The sequence below is a fragment of the Eublepharis macularius genome, chromosome 7 (assembly GCF_028583425.1).
Source record: "Eublepharis macularius isolate TG4126 chromosome 7, MPM_Emac_v1.0, whole genome shotgun sequence".
NCBI lineage: Eukaryota > Metazoa > Chordata > Lepidosauria > Squamata > Eublepharidae > Eublepharis > Eublepharis macularius.
Genome location: NC_072796.1, coordinates 22,373,313 through 22,387,517, shown reverse-complemented (window position 1 = coordinate 22,387,517; position 14,205 = coordinate 22,373,313).

Genomic DNA, 14,205 nt, shown 5'->3' with positions numbered 1-14,205 from the left:
TATTATGTATAAGGTTCCTGAACTGCTATAGCTTTAGTGAATATTAGAAATAAGTGGATCTAACAATATGTCCTCTCTGCTATGTGAAGATAAGTTGTGTTTCCAGAGAGCTTGCTGTGGAGGTTAATGCAAGATGCCTAAAAGTACTTGTACGTCATTTCCTTGACATACTATTGAAAATATTCCTTATCTTTCAAGTACTTCAAAAGCATGATGACATTCTTTGCAATTGTAAGGTTTCATAGATGCTGCTTTATCAAGCATTGTGTAAGATTTCATTATATTGTGCTCTGCATTCCTTCTGCCCCTTTCCTAAACAACACACAATTTCAGGAGCGGCCTTTTAGAGGTGCCTATTTCTTCAAGATGCCATAACATTGGTGAGTTTTTGTGCTGTTGTAATAGCTGTAATAGACTTACTACAAATGGAATGGAACTCCCCAAAATTATCTTTGCCAATCTCTGTCCCTTCTTACAGACTGCACTTAGTCTGAAAGCTACTACCAGAAGTCATAAGATCCTTGGAAACTATATTATTATAAATGATGAAAATAATAAATGGAATGCCGTGCATAGGCTGCAAAGTAAAGAGGGAAGTTACAATTAGAGGTGGGCACGAATTGAATTATGACCCAAAAAAATGCATGAACTGGGCCGTTACATGGTTCGTTAACACGCAGTTGGTGGAGCCATGTGTTAACGAACCCCCACGACTTTTTCAGGCCTGGTTCGTGCGGGTCATGAGCGTTCATTAGCCCCAGAGAGGCTGGCGCCACTGAGAGGTGTGTGAAATTTACAGCCCCATTCTCCTGCCACCAGGAGCTGGTGCTGGGTGTTTGAATTCCATGAACTACAAACCACGAACCAGTTCGTGAACTGGTACAAGTTCGTGGAAGTTTGTGGTTTGTAGTTCGTGGAACAGTGATGAACCACGAATCACGTGGTTCGAGTTTTTTTTTTTGGTTTTTGCCCATGTCTAGTTACAATCTCTACTCTTATATGATTACTGTATCTGCACAACAGACTGTGCAAAACCGGAGGGATTTCCAATGAATTTCCCCTTCTGCACTGCAGTCCTTCACACCACATCCCATGACATTCTGAATGTCTCCTGACCTCTACAACATGAGTAGAGAACTGCAAGGGAGGATTGGCAAAGATTTCTTACACAAACTCTTGTCCATTTGTGATAATTTTACACCCAAACTACAGACTTTTTTTGTTCTCGTTTTCTCCTCCTGCACAGATGTGCATCGATGGGTCCATTTTTATGGTTTAATTTTTTAAAACAAAGGTTTTTTAAATGCAATTGTTATGCTTAATCAATGTCGGGAATTACTTCAGGAATATCAGTTTTAGGGATGCATCCATTCCACAAGTGAAGCTGCTGCCCTCTAGCAGAAGGTTCCATCCCCGGGAGGAAAGCATCTCCCCTAGCAGAACAGATCTGTGGGACTGAACCCAAAAGAGGACTACATATATAAAAATGGGTCTTTAAAGTTTTGTTGATTCTCAGAAAAGCAAGAACTTAAAGGCTGTTTCTTGTCAACTAGTTTCAAAAACTCAGATCAACTACATTAAGAAACCTACAATTGGAGCCCGCTAGTTTTTCTACTGGTGAAAAGAGAAGGCAGCTATGCAAAAAGGCTACACTTGACTTCAGATTATGGGATCTGCATGGGCAAAAACCTTATGAGATGGATGGAGTCTGTAATAAGGAGGAGACTTAGGTGACATTGATTAAAAACAGGGATCCAACCATATTTCCACTCCCTAACCCAAGGTGCAAGATTTCCCTCAAATCCTAGTAGCTACTGACTAGTACACATTCACCTTCAAGTCACCTTCAATATTAAAGCCTCAAGAGAAGATCGCTTAACATATCCAAAAGCATTCTTGCAACAAATTTTCAACAAGATAATACAGTGAAGTCCCCAGCCCAACTTAATTCAAATATATTTTCTTTTAAAGAGAGAAACAGCTGTTATGGAAAAAAGTAGTAGAACATTTATTGTGATACTTTACACGATATTTGATTGGGGAAAAGGTCAAGTATATGAAATGTATGTATTTTAGTAAAATTAAATGGAGCATGGAGGTTCACTGACAAACTGCTCCTTTTGCTAGGAGGAGATGAGAAGGATGGGAAAATAAAATAATAAAGAAAAGAGGAAGGGGGGCAGTAAATAAAGATTTGTTTCTCACTGGTACAACCACTAGGGACGTGCGTGCTTGTAGAAACTTTTCATTGTGTTTTCATATTCAGAGCTGTTGATTGAAATGTTTATCATGATTGGGTAGTTTTCCGGTGAGGCATTGCCAGGTTGGGGTAGAAATATGTTCAGTATTTTGTTCTCATGATTTTTGTGGCTGTTCTTTTCAATGGGGAATGGGAGAGGGACCAATTGGAGGCACTGGGGCAGCTGTTTTTGCACTCAATTGCACCAAAATTGCACAAAATACAGTCCTCCCTCTGGACCATTTCCGCACTGTTTCCAGCACACACAAACAGGGGGCCAGTGTCAAAGTAGGCGAGTATCAGGAGTGCATGCTCATCATTTTACTGACTCATATGTCAGGAAACTGCTAGCAAACCATTAGTGGAGTGCCACCACACAAGCAGGCGCAGTGTCAACTGCACCCCACCTGGAAAGAAAGAGAACAGAGATTACTGACTTTATATGGGATACTTACCTGTTGGATATCTTCCTTATTGTATTATGTAGGACTTTGATTTGAAGTGTGATTCTCATGGGTGTTCTGTTTTGACCTTGATGTATGATTTCTTGTTACAGTTACTTTTGTGATTCCTTGATTATGCTGAGAGTTCTATACTCCAATATATTGTTTTGACTATATTGCATTCATTGATTTACTAGTACACCCTACTCTTGTGCTTTCACCTTTCTTTGCTACATTTGAGTGGGTTCCTCTCTTGTTTTTGTTCTGCACCAATATGTGGCATTTGTTCTCTCAATCTCGCCATTCTTCACTCAGTAGCAGATTCACCATCATGTCTGGGTCTCCCCCTCAAAACAACTCCCCCAACACACTTGCATGATTTTCCCATCAAAGATTTTTTGTATACATGAAATTCATGTAGTTGCATGGCAGGGTATGATTATGATCTTCTTTAGAGGGGTGGAAGAAATAGTGAGAGATGCTAGGATTGACAGGGGACTGTACCATGACTCCCCCCCCCCTTATTCTGTTTGTGCATGTTAGATGGCAGGCAGGGCCCTTGCAATATGATGGAGAAGGGTGAAAGTTTCATTGGGGGTACAGGTTTGCCGTTTTACTCAGATAGAGAAAGAGCCCAGAACTATGATTATGAAGTCTTTCTGGTCTTTGGTAGAAAACTGATGGACCATGAGTTTACATCAGCATTAATTTTCTTTGCAGTGACCATGCTCCATGACCATCCAAGTGCACTGAAGGAGGGAGACCCGATGCTTAGCTTATTGTCCTCCCCCATGTTTTCTTTCCTGGAGACTACAGTATTCTATGATGTTTTCATGGCAATTTCCCACTTCATATGCATAAATGTTCCTTTGTACTTGGCCTGGAGTCACACCCATCCAAACAAGCAGGATTGTGGTGCTCTATAGAGAAAGAGATAGGCATGGGACTGGAGCAAGATAATTTGTCAGCTGCTGTCCATGGTTCTATGAGAGGTCATTGAACCTGAGAAATTATTGCTGGGAATGGGGCAGACAGCATGAAGCTGCTAATGAATGCTGTGGATGGAAGACAGGGATCTTCCTGGTCTTTCTTGGCTAACCATGAGTGAGGGAGAAGGAAGGAACCAACAAATGCAGAAGCAACAGAGCACGTGGACTGGCATTAGTAGATCTGCTGCTCTTTTAGCATTACCATTTGAACTATCAGAAAGAGTGAAAGAACAGAAAGAAAAATGTATTACGTCTTTCTGAGCTTTCCAGTGAATTGCTGCTCCCATGATCACTTAAACAACTGTAAATTTGTTTCTCATAGTGGAGCAGGCAGGGAGACCAGCAGAAAGAACAGACTGGCATGTGCGTTCAATGCCCCCTTGCCCGTGTTCACCTGTAGGTCCCTTAAGGAGAGAAATGTGACCTGTTGCCTGGGAAATCAGAACAGAAAACAAGGTGCCTGCCTGCCCTCCATGTTATCACCCTAGAGCTGTGATGATTGGCTGGCAGAGCTCTGTGCTGATTTTTCTGATTGGAAGGAATAAATGTGGCTAGTTGCCCAGGAAAAAAAAAATAATGGAAAATCCAGTTGCCTTCCATGTGCTATCCCTGCAGCTTTGGTGATTCGCTGGGACAGCTCTTGCTCTGTTATCACATTGGAAGGAATAAATGCAGTCAATTGCCTGGAGAAAAAATGCTTGATGCCTGAGAAGCGCCTGTGTGCTGCTGTGATGAAATGTCATTCAAAAGCACTTGAAATTGAAAAATATAATGGAAAGTTTGGGGAGGAGTTTCCGTGACTACCAAGCAGCCCAGACCAATGTTTCCATTCTGGAAAGACACAAGTAAGGCCAGAAAACTGTTATTTTCATGATTGTTACAGCTAGAGATTTTCATTATGCATACTTCTAATAACCACCCCACTAGGGTCACCAAGGATGGGTAATAACCAATTTTTTTTAAAAAAAAAAGTTTAAAAACAGGTAGAAATTAATAAAAATAGTCCAGTTCTAAAAGCAGTAGCCAAGTCATAGCTATAAGAGTAGTAAATTAAAAGCAACAGGAATGAAAACAGGCATAGAACATCTTTCAGAAGTCTCCCAGAATAAAATGCATTAAATCTTGAAATAGTCATCTCCTTTCTTATGCAGTCAACAGATCGCTTTCGTTAATATAGTCATTAAAATAAATTACACTATCTGTGTATATTTAGATAACAGAATTCCTTTAACGTCCAGGTTCAAACCTCAATGGATACATTTTAAAAGACAGCTAATATTTCAGTAATATGGTCATTTTCCCCAGTAAGAAAAAAGGTAACTTCTTCTGCTGAACAGCCAAGGTGCTATAGCCAGGAGTGAAGTAGTGGCTTCATCTCTAACTCTTTTATAGTAACTGCAGAATAACAACTCGCGGGCTACAGCAGGGGTCCTCAAACTTTTGAACCTATAGGTACCTTTGGAATTATATCACTGGATAGTAAGCACAACTACAAAATGGCTGCCATTTTGGTGGAGCCAACCACAAAATCTCAGAGAGTGCAGTCATACATAACTCCAGTGGTAACCCTTCAACATTCAGGCAGAAGCTCTGTTTAATAGGATGCCTTTTATAATGAATGTATTATTTTAAAGTATTTTCATACATACATACAGCTTATCCTCAGAAATGTAGTGAAGGTCTTTGGGCTGTGGTGGCCTCCATAGTAACACTCTAAGAATTTCCCCATGTCTCTATAGTCTTTACCATAGAAATTAGGGATAATTCCTAGATCATCCCCCAAAAGTGATGTCACATCCTCACGCTCCACTGTCCCTAGGCACGGCCCTCAAAATCTCATTTGCTGATACAATCCTGGCAATCATATCTGCTGAGATGACATAAGTCTTACCTCCTCAGGAAGGGCATTCTACAACTTGAGACCAGTTACTGAAAATGTCCTTCCCTGTCCCAGGCACCCTAACTTTAGACAGGGCCTTTCTGTGGCAACCTGCAATATCTTTTGATACCATATATCTGTGTCTTTCTTCAATACGTCTATTTATTTGTCATGTTTAGATACCTTCTTTTCTCCAAATAAATTATGGGTCAGACACTACCTGTGGGTCTCTCCATTCATTTCATGGCATCAGGTTCGAAAGGAATTTCTTTATCAGCCAACAAGATGCTAAATTTAATCCTGTTAGCTCTATAGCTATACTGACGATGATTCAGCAACTGCTCACAATGTATTGAAAATGGACTGTGCACAAAAAACAACTGAGCCTGTCCATTTGGCAGCAACTTATAAAATAATAATTTGAACTGAAGGGCACTATTTCTAGCATAAGTGATCATACATTAATCAAGACAGATCTTTTTACTCACCTGAAAAATACCCCATGTTGGCAGAAAAATCTGATATAAAAAAAAATACTTTGAAGTATTAAGAAAAACCCAAATTATAAAAGGAGCACCTGTAAATTTAATCAAATGACCTCAGTGGCTGTTGCTAGGCAACCATAACAGTTGAACCTGTATTCCAGGCTTGGTTTCTGTCAGTAAAAGGCAGAGGAAGGGCCCTTTCTAGGTTTTTTTGGGCTTTGAGGAAAGACTCATTAGGGCCAGGCCCAGAAGAAACCACTGGGCAACTTGATAACATCTGACTTGCATGACTCACCCAAACCTGGCTGCTTGCTACTGTTCAACAGCATCCACAAAAAAACCCCAGTGTACTGTAGTGGTTAGAGTTTCAGAGTAGGGTGTGGAAGTTTAAGGTTCGAATCACCTCTCAGCTATGGAAGCTCACTGAGTGACTTTGATCCAGTCACACACACTCAGCCTAACTTAGAAACATAAAAGAACATAGAGCTGGAAGGGACCTCAAGGATCATCTAGACCAACACCTGCCCGATGCAGGAAATTCACAGCTATCTCCCACCCAGTACCCCCAGTGATCACTGTTCTATGACCACTGGCTCATCCCTTCCTGCTCTCACTCTCACATTCTGCCTAAATTCATACTGAGTCAAAGAATCAGCACTGCTGTCAGATGCCCATCAAGCCTCTTCTTAAAAACCTCTAAGTGTTGTTGTAAGAATAATACTGAGGCAAGGAGACTGATGTAAGCTACTTTGGGTCCCCATGTAGCAGTAGATAAATGAAATAAACTAATACATATAGATGAACATGAGGGTAGATAAAAGATAAATTGTTTAGTGGGTTTGTAGAAGAGAAGAATGAAGGGAAAGGTAAGCATATGGAGGCTGCCAGGAAGAGGGAAAGAGGAAATAATATAGGGTAGGGGACACGGGAGAAAGAAAAGTACCCCCTACAAGTCCTTGCAGGTTCCCCACCACGCAACTGGGCTGAGCTCAGCCAGCACCTCTCAACTGGACAATGGGGATGAGGATGCTAAATATGGGGGGGCAGACAAAGGTGGGTGGGAAGGAGAAAAGGAAGCAGGGGTAGGGGAAGAGGCTGTGGAGAGACAGGGAAGGGAAAGAAATCATGGTGGGGGTGCCCCCATAAGAAATGAGATGCCCTCCACAAGACCTTGCCAGTCTCTACTTGTGTATTTACAGGAAGGAAGATGACTCCCATAACAAAGTTATATGCAAGAAGTTCTTTATTATTGGACATAGTTGAAATTTGTATGCAATGTTAAGATGGTCCCCATTCCCTTTTGGGGGGGATGGCATACCTTTGTTTAATACCTGGAGAAAATCTAGTAATGCATTTGTGTAAATACAGTAACATCAGTGTATGAAGCAGCAATTGCTGTATGTCAGTCATTATCAGACTGTGCTCTCGCAAATAATGAGGATACTCAGAAGCCTGTCAGGAGTTCCTCAATGAGAAGACATGAACAAACAATGAGAAGACAGCAGAAAGATTCCCCTGAAAAACAGCTAGTCCACCATTAACCATCTTCCCCTCAGATGTCCAGCTGCAGAGGACCGGCAACTGGGGGGAAACCTTTCTTTCAAAAATGCAGCCTCATGTTCTTACCAGACATGATGGGTAGCTCTAGGAACTGCTCCAGTGACTCCTAGACCTACGATTTGTCACTTCCTAGGGTTGCCAGCCTCCAGGAGGTAGCTGGAGATCTCCCAGAACTACAACCATTCTCCAGGCAACAGAGACCAATTCCCCTGGAGAAAATGACTGCTCTGAGGGGTGAACTCTATGGCATTATACCCCACTGAGGCCCCTACCCTCCCTAAACTCTATGCTCTCCAGGCTCTACTCCCCAAATCTCCAGGAATTTCCCAACCTAGACATGGCAACCATATCACTTCCAGAAAGAACTTCCAGTAAGTACAACAACAACAACAACATTCAATTTATATACTACCCCAAATCCCATACTTCACTAGGCTTTGTGCCTGTGGTCTGAGGGAGGTAGAAAGTACTGAACACGTTCTTCTGTATTGTTTATTTTATTGTGATATCCGTGCCGTGTATTTAGAACCTCTTCTGCAAAATCATGAAGGACAATCTGATGTTAGTATGACTTTCCACCTATTATTCACTCAAAACCATGAGGCCATTGAGTGCGTGGCTAAATTCCTCTGTTGTGCATCCAAGAGGAGAAGATTGGTTTAAATATTCAGGTGACGGTGGTCTTGTCTTCCTGCTGACAGTGCATGTTCACTTTGTTATGCCAATAAAAGTATTCTTGAATGAATGAATATATACCACCCTTCAGGACAACTTAATGCCACTTTCAGAGCGGTTTACAAAGTTTGTTATTATCCTCACAACGATCACCCTGTGAGGTGGGTGAGGCTGAGAGAGCTCTGAGAGTTGTGACTGACCCAAGGTGACCCAGCTGGCTTCAAGCAGAGGAGAGAGGAATCAAACTCGGCTCTCCAGATTAGAGTCCTGCCACTCTTAACCATTTTTTTTTCTTCCACCACTGTTCTGACTTGTGGTGGGCAATGAGACCTGGGGATATGGGATTATCTGCCTCTGCCAGGGGCTTGGCAGTCCTACAGAAGACTCCTGGAGTTGTTCTTGGGGACAGTTCACATGGAGAGGTCCAGCAGGACTGGCTTGCAGTTTTCAAGAATTCTATGCCTCACAACACACCTTTCTTCAACATAAAAAGTTTCTATGAAGGTAGAAAATCTGAAAATCAGCAATGCTCATTTTAACTTCTGTGGAATGTAACTTTCTTGAAGTTCAATAATAATAAAGTTAAAAAATAGATTTCATTTGAGGTCACTTGAAATTAAATTTTCTAAAATAATACTATTATGCTTTGTATCACTGTGTTTGCTTGGCTCCCCAAGCCTATTCTGTTTAACATGAGCTCTGCATTGCAGATGAATATTGTAAACCATTGGGATCTGTTCCAGGGTTGTTGGGATTTTGCCTTTTTAGCCTCAGAGGTTTGATTTTCAAAATAACTTTTTTTTTTTGCAAAATGAAACAAAATCTAATTATGAAACAGATTATACAATTAACAAAGTAGTAGCAGCTGAGCATCATAAACAATTGTATAGAAAACCCCATACAAAATGCCACAACTGTTTCCTCCCAGGAAAATTGGAGCATACTGAGAGTTTCCAGTGTACCAGTGTTGCTGTTGGACTCTTATTTATATTTCAGTGAATCTCTCCTCTCTTTCTCAAAATACTGTTACCCAATTGGAGTCTCCTTGAGAGGCGGGGGAATTAGTATGCAAGGAGAGGCAGTGAGAGAGAGTAATGAGTGAGATCTCTACCTGTGTATATGAGCATTGTCCCTCTAGAAACCTCTTTTAATAAACAAGCAGATGTTCAACCAAAAAAAGGTTTTATTTTAAAAATAACAAAGACCAATTGCACACAAATCACACGGCAGACACTCAGAGCTAACTAGAAAAACAGGAAGAAAAGGTGGAGAGAGTTGAAGGGTTGGGTGATAGTTACCAATCCAGAAAATAAGGGGGCATCTGTGAGAGTATAGCATTGAGTGACCAGCACTTCATGGCTCAAATAGAGGTCTGAGGGTGGATGCTGGATCTGAAGATGCATGCAACTCTGGTGGAGGGGTACTCCAGTTATACCCTGGAATGTATCCTGAAGCAAGATTGTGTCTTCTGCCTAAAACAATAACTTAATGGCTGTCTCTATGGTGAGACAAAGAACTGGGAAAGCTTTGATTAATCTTTCCTGGGTGAAACTAAAATTATCAATGATGAATTGATGACCCATGATGACTGGATGGGAGCAGCTTTCAGAACCCTGAATAGCCCAGAATGGGAGAGTGGATAAGGAGAAGATCGGAAGAGTGTGGAGGTGATTGATTCAGGAACTTCTGGAAGACCCTATTGTTTTAGGATCTTTGTACATCTCCAGAGGCGTGGAGCCAAAAGCAAGTCTCACCTGGTGACTCACATGCCAGTAATTTTCTAGCTCCTGCCTGGGAGCTGGCAGCCATTTCCTGCCTCACTAGGCAGCATCTCTGTGTTTAAAACACATAAGGAGAGGGACTTATGATACTGTCCCACCACATGTCCCTTGGACCCATGCCCATCATGGCTGTTAAAGGCCAGTACCGAGGGGCTACGGTCCTCACTGGAGGCCATTGTTAACCTATCCTTAGGCTCCAGGGTTTTTCCTCAGCCATTAAAGGAAGCTTTAAAAGAGGAAGCCTCTTTTAAAGAAACCATCGCTGGACCCCGCCGACCTGGTCAATTACTGCCCGGTTTTAAACCTCCCATTTCTGGGAAAGGTGATTGAGCAGGTGGTGGTGGAACAGCTGCAGGGCTTCCTGAAGGATGTCTTGGCCCTAGACCCCTTCCAGTCTGGGTTCCATCCAGGACATGAGACAGAAACGTTGCTGGTTGCCCTCACAGACAATCTTCATAGACATCTGGATGGAGGCAGCTCGGTGCTGCTGATATTATTGGATCTGTCGGCAGCATTCTATACAGTCAATTACGATCTTCTGACTCACTGCCTCGCTGATGTGGGGATACGAGGGACTGCCTTACAGTGGCTTGTCTCTTTTCTCCATGGTCGGGGACAGAGGGTGGTGCTTGGGGAGAAATTGTCATCCCGCCACCCGTTGGTGTGAGGGGTCCCACAGGGAGCAATACTATCCCCATTATTGTTTAACATCTATATGTGCCCTCTTGCCCAGTTGGTACAAAGTTTTGGACTTGGGTGTCATCAATATGCAGATGACACCCAGTTGTATCTGATGATGGACGGCTGGCCCGGCTCAGCCCCAAATGTCCTGGAACATGCTTTTCCAACTGTGACTGGTTGATTGAAGCACAGTCGGCTGAAACTGAACCCGATGAAAATGGAGGACTTGAGCCATGGGGGATTAGGTTTGGGACTCTGGCTCCCGGCCCTTGATGGGGCACAGTTAGTGACAGTTCCGAGGGTTAAGAGCCTGGAGGTAATCTTGGATGGAGGCACAGGTCAGAGCGGTTGTTAGGTCCTCTTTTTTCCATCTACAGGAGACCAGGCAACTTGTCCCTTACCTGTCAACCCATGACTTAACTACAGTGATCCAAGCAACGGTCATCTCTGGGCTAGATTCCTTCAACTCACTCTACGTGGGGCTGCCCTTGAACCTAACCCGGAGATTACAGCTGGTACAAAATGCAGTGGTGCATGTTATTACAAGAGTGTCAAGTAAGGCACATATAACACCGTTCTTCCGTGAGCTGCATTGGTTGCCAGTGGAGTACTGGATTAGATTCAAGATTCTGATATTGACCTATAAGGCTCTGTGCGGACTGGGACTAGCATATCTACGGGACCGTCTCTCCCCGTATATTCCCCAGAGGACACTCCAATCAGGGGAGAAACAGCCGTTGGTGGTCCTTGGCCCCAAGGAGGCCTGCCTAGCTTCGACTAGAGCCAGGGCCTTTTTGATCCTGGCTCCCACCTGGTGGAATGCTCTGTCTGCTGAAATCAGGGCCCGGCAGGACCTACTATCCTTCTGCTGGGCCTGCAAGATAGAGTTGTTCCACCAGGCATATGGCTGAGGCTGGGACTCTGCCGGCCTGAAAAAAGGGGTGTATAAAATCTTAACCCTCCCTGTGAAGGGTTGTAAATGTTGTAAATGTGTATGGATTTTATTGTATTTTAATATGTTGTTGTTATTGTATTTTGTATTTTAATACGTTGTTATCCACCCTGAGCCCACTCGCGGAGAGGGCAGAATAGAAATTTGAAATACATAAATAAATAAATAATAAAATATTCATAAGCCTTCTATTAACATGAAGGCAGGTCTGAGTGCTAACAATACAGTCCCAAAGAGGTTGAAACAACAGGAAAAAATTTCCAATGTAGAAATGCCCGAAATAACATGTGTGACTATCAGGTATGTGCAATTCATTTTATTTAATTAAACATATAATTTAATTATCAGTTTTGCTTTTGAGTTTTAGCTCAATGTGTACAAAGTCATTTACATTTAGGGTGCATTCAGGTGACTATTTTCCCCATTAAGCAACTATTTGGCTTTTGTATTCAATTGCATCTATTTTTTTCAAAGGAATAGAAAGTCATTTCCATCTGGGCGCCAGTAGATCCTGTCTAAGTAGAAATCTCTTCTAGGTGTGCATAACTTGTGGCCCCCAAGCTAAATACATTTCATAAGCCATGACTTCACCAAGAGCTCAGTAAATATTTGCTTTGTTTACTGCTTGGATTTCCAAAGAGGTGCTTTGTCAAGCACATGGAAGCTGCATTTCACTTTGCAGATCGCTAATTTGTTCAACACTGTACCATATGAGCAACAGCTATTGTTGGACAGTAAATGCATTTCTATGTTTATACCACATTCCTACACAACAAAGCCCCAAATGCTGCAAGTAGTCATTTCTGGTGAAACAAAATGAGAGAGTTGGTATTAGCCCCAAATAATAAAAGATATCCATTGGTCATGGAAAGAATAAGAGTGAGAGAAGCTACTTTTCCACTTAATTACTCCATGTATAATATCTTACAAGTTCATTGAACCAAGAATTTGGAGGGTTTTTTTATTAAAAAATAATGATGCTTATGCATGTTCTGGCTGCTGGGAATAGGATTTGGGTCTTGTTATTTATTGTTTCTTGTTTTTCTTGTTATGTTGAGATGAGAGCTCATTATATGAATAATCACACTGATAATCTATATCTGCAATGGGATGACAAATTCCTAGTAAAAAGTAATATTTAGTAGTAGCATGCAGCTCAAATGAATATAAGTAGTAATCTCCATACATCTCAGGCAATTTATCACTGTTGCAATATCCATTTTGTTTATAAAACACCTTTCTTAGCTCTAAAAAAGGCTATAGGAATCCAGTCTCTATCTATAGCCATGTCTCTCCATCCTATTGCAGGTGTACACTGAAGATCACTTAAAGCAGTTATACATAGTCGATATCCTCTGTGATGCCTCCCAATCAAATTATTCCCAACAACCAAATTTTATGCTTAGAATGTAATATGCTACATGGAAGCTCTGGGTAAAGGCTAGAGATGGGCACGGACCTAAATATGAACCAAAAAAAACCCCATGAACCAGCCCGGTTCACGGTTCACGAACCAGGGTTCGTAGAAGCTCATTTCCATGAACTTCCACGAACTGGACTACTGGTCCGTTTGGTTCGTATTAAAGGGCTAGTTTAAATGGCCATTTCCCTGGGGGAAATGGCCATTTAAACTTTTCCTGCCACTTGCAAGTGGCAAGTCCCTTTAAACTATCAGCTGGCAGGTGGCAAGGGGGATTCCCCCCTCACCAACTGCCAGCTGATAGTTTATAGGGACCTGCCACTTGAGACCGGCAGGGCCCTTTAAACGGCCCAGCCCCCAGCCCCCACCTCGCCAGATAAAAGTAATGACTATTGCAGAATTACACAATTTTAAGGTTGAAAAGGATGAAATGAAATTGTTAAAGATTTTCTATTCCTTGTCTCAATCATTAACCAAAAGGAAGACCGCTTACCAAAAAATCAGAAGGAGATTGAGACTAAGAAGGACAGCCATGAAGGAACTAGAAAAGGACCTTAAGGAATAAGATAGTATCACTGGGGATATGGATATGGATATGAAACTTACACAATGAAGAAAGTGGACAGGAAGAGAATTGATTCATTTGGAATGTGGTGCTGGAGGAGGGTTTTACGGATATCATGGATGGCGAAAAGACAAATAACTGGGTCCTATATCAAATCAAGCCTGATTTCTCCCTAGAAGCTAAAATGACTGAGTCTATCATACTTTGGTCATATCATGAGAAGAGAAGACTCATTGGACAAGACTACAGTGCTAGGAAAAACTGAAGGAAACAAGAAAATAGAAAGATACAAAAGGAGATGGATTTACTCAATAAAGGAAGCCATGGCTTTCAGTTTGCAAGACATGAGCAATAAGACATTTTAGAGGTCATTAATTGATAGGGTCTCTGTAAGTCAGAAGCAACTTGAAGCTACATACACATGGCAGGGGATGGGGGGGTAGTATTTTTCTTATTATTGTAAATCACTTAACACACTGAGTTTTCACTCAAAATAAGCAGTTTAGGAAGATTTTAGCAAGAATACTGCTACAGTT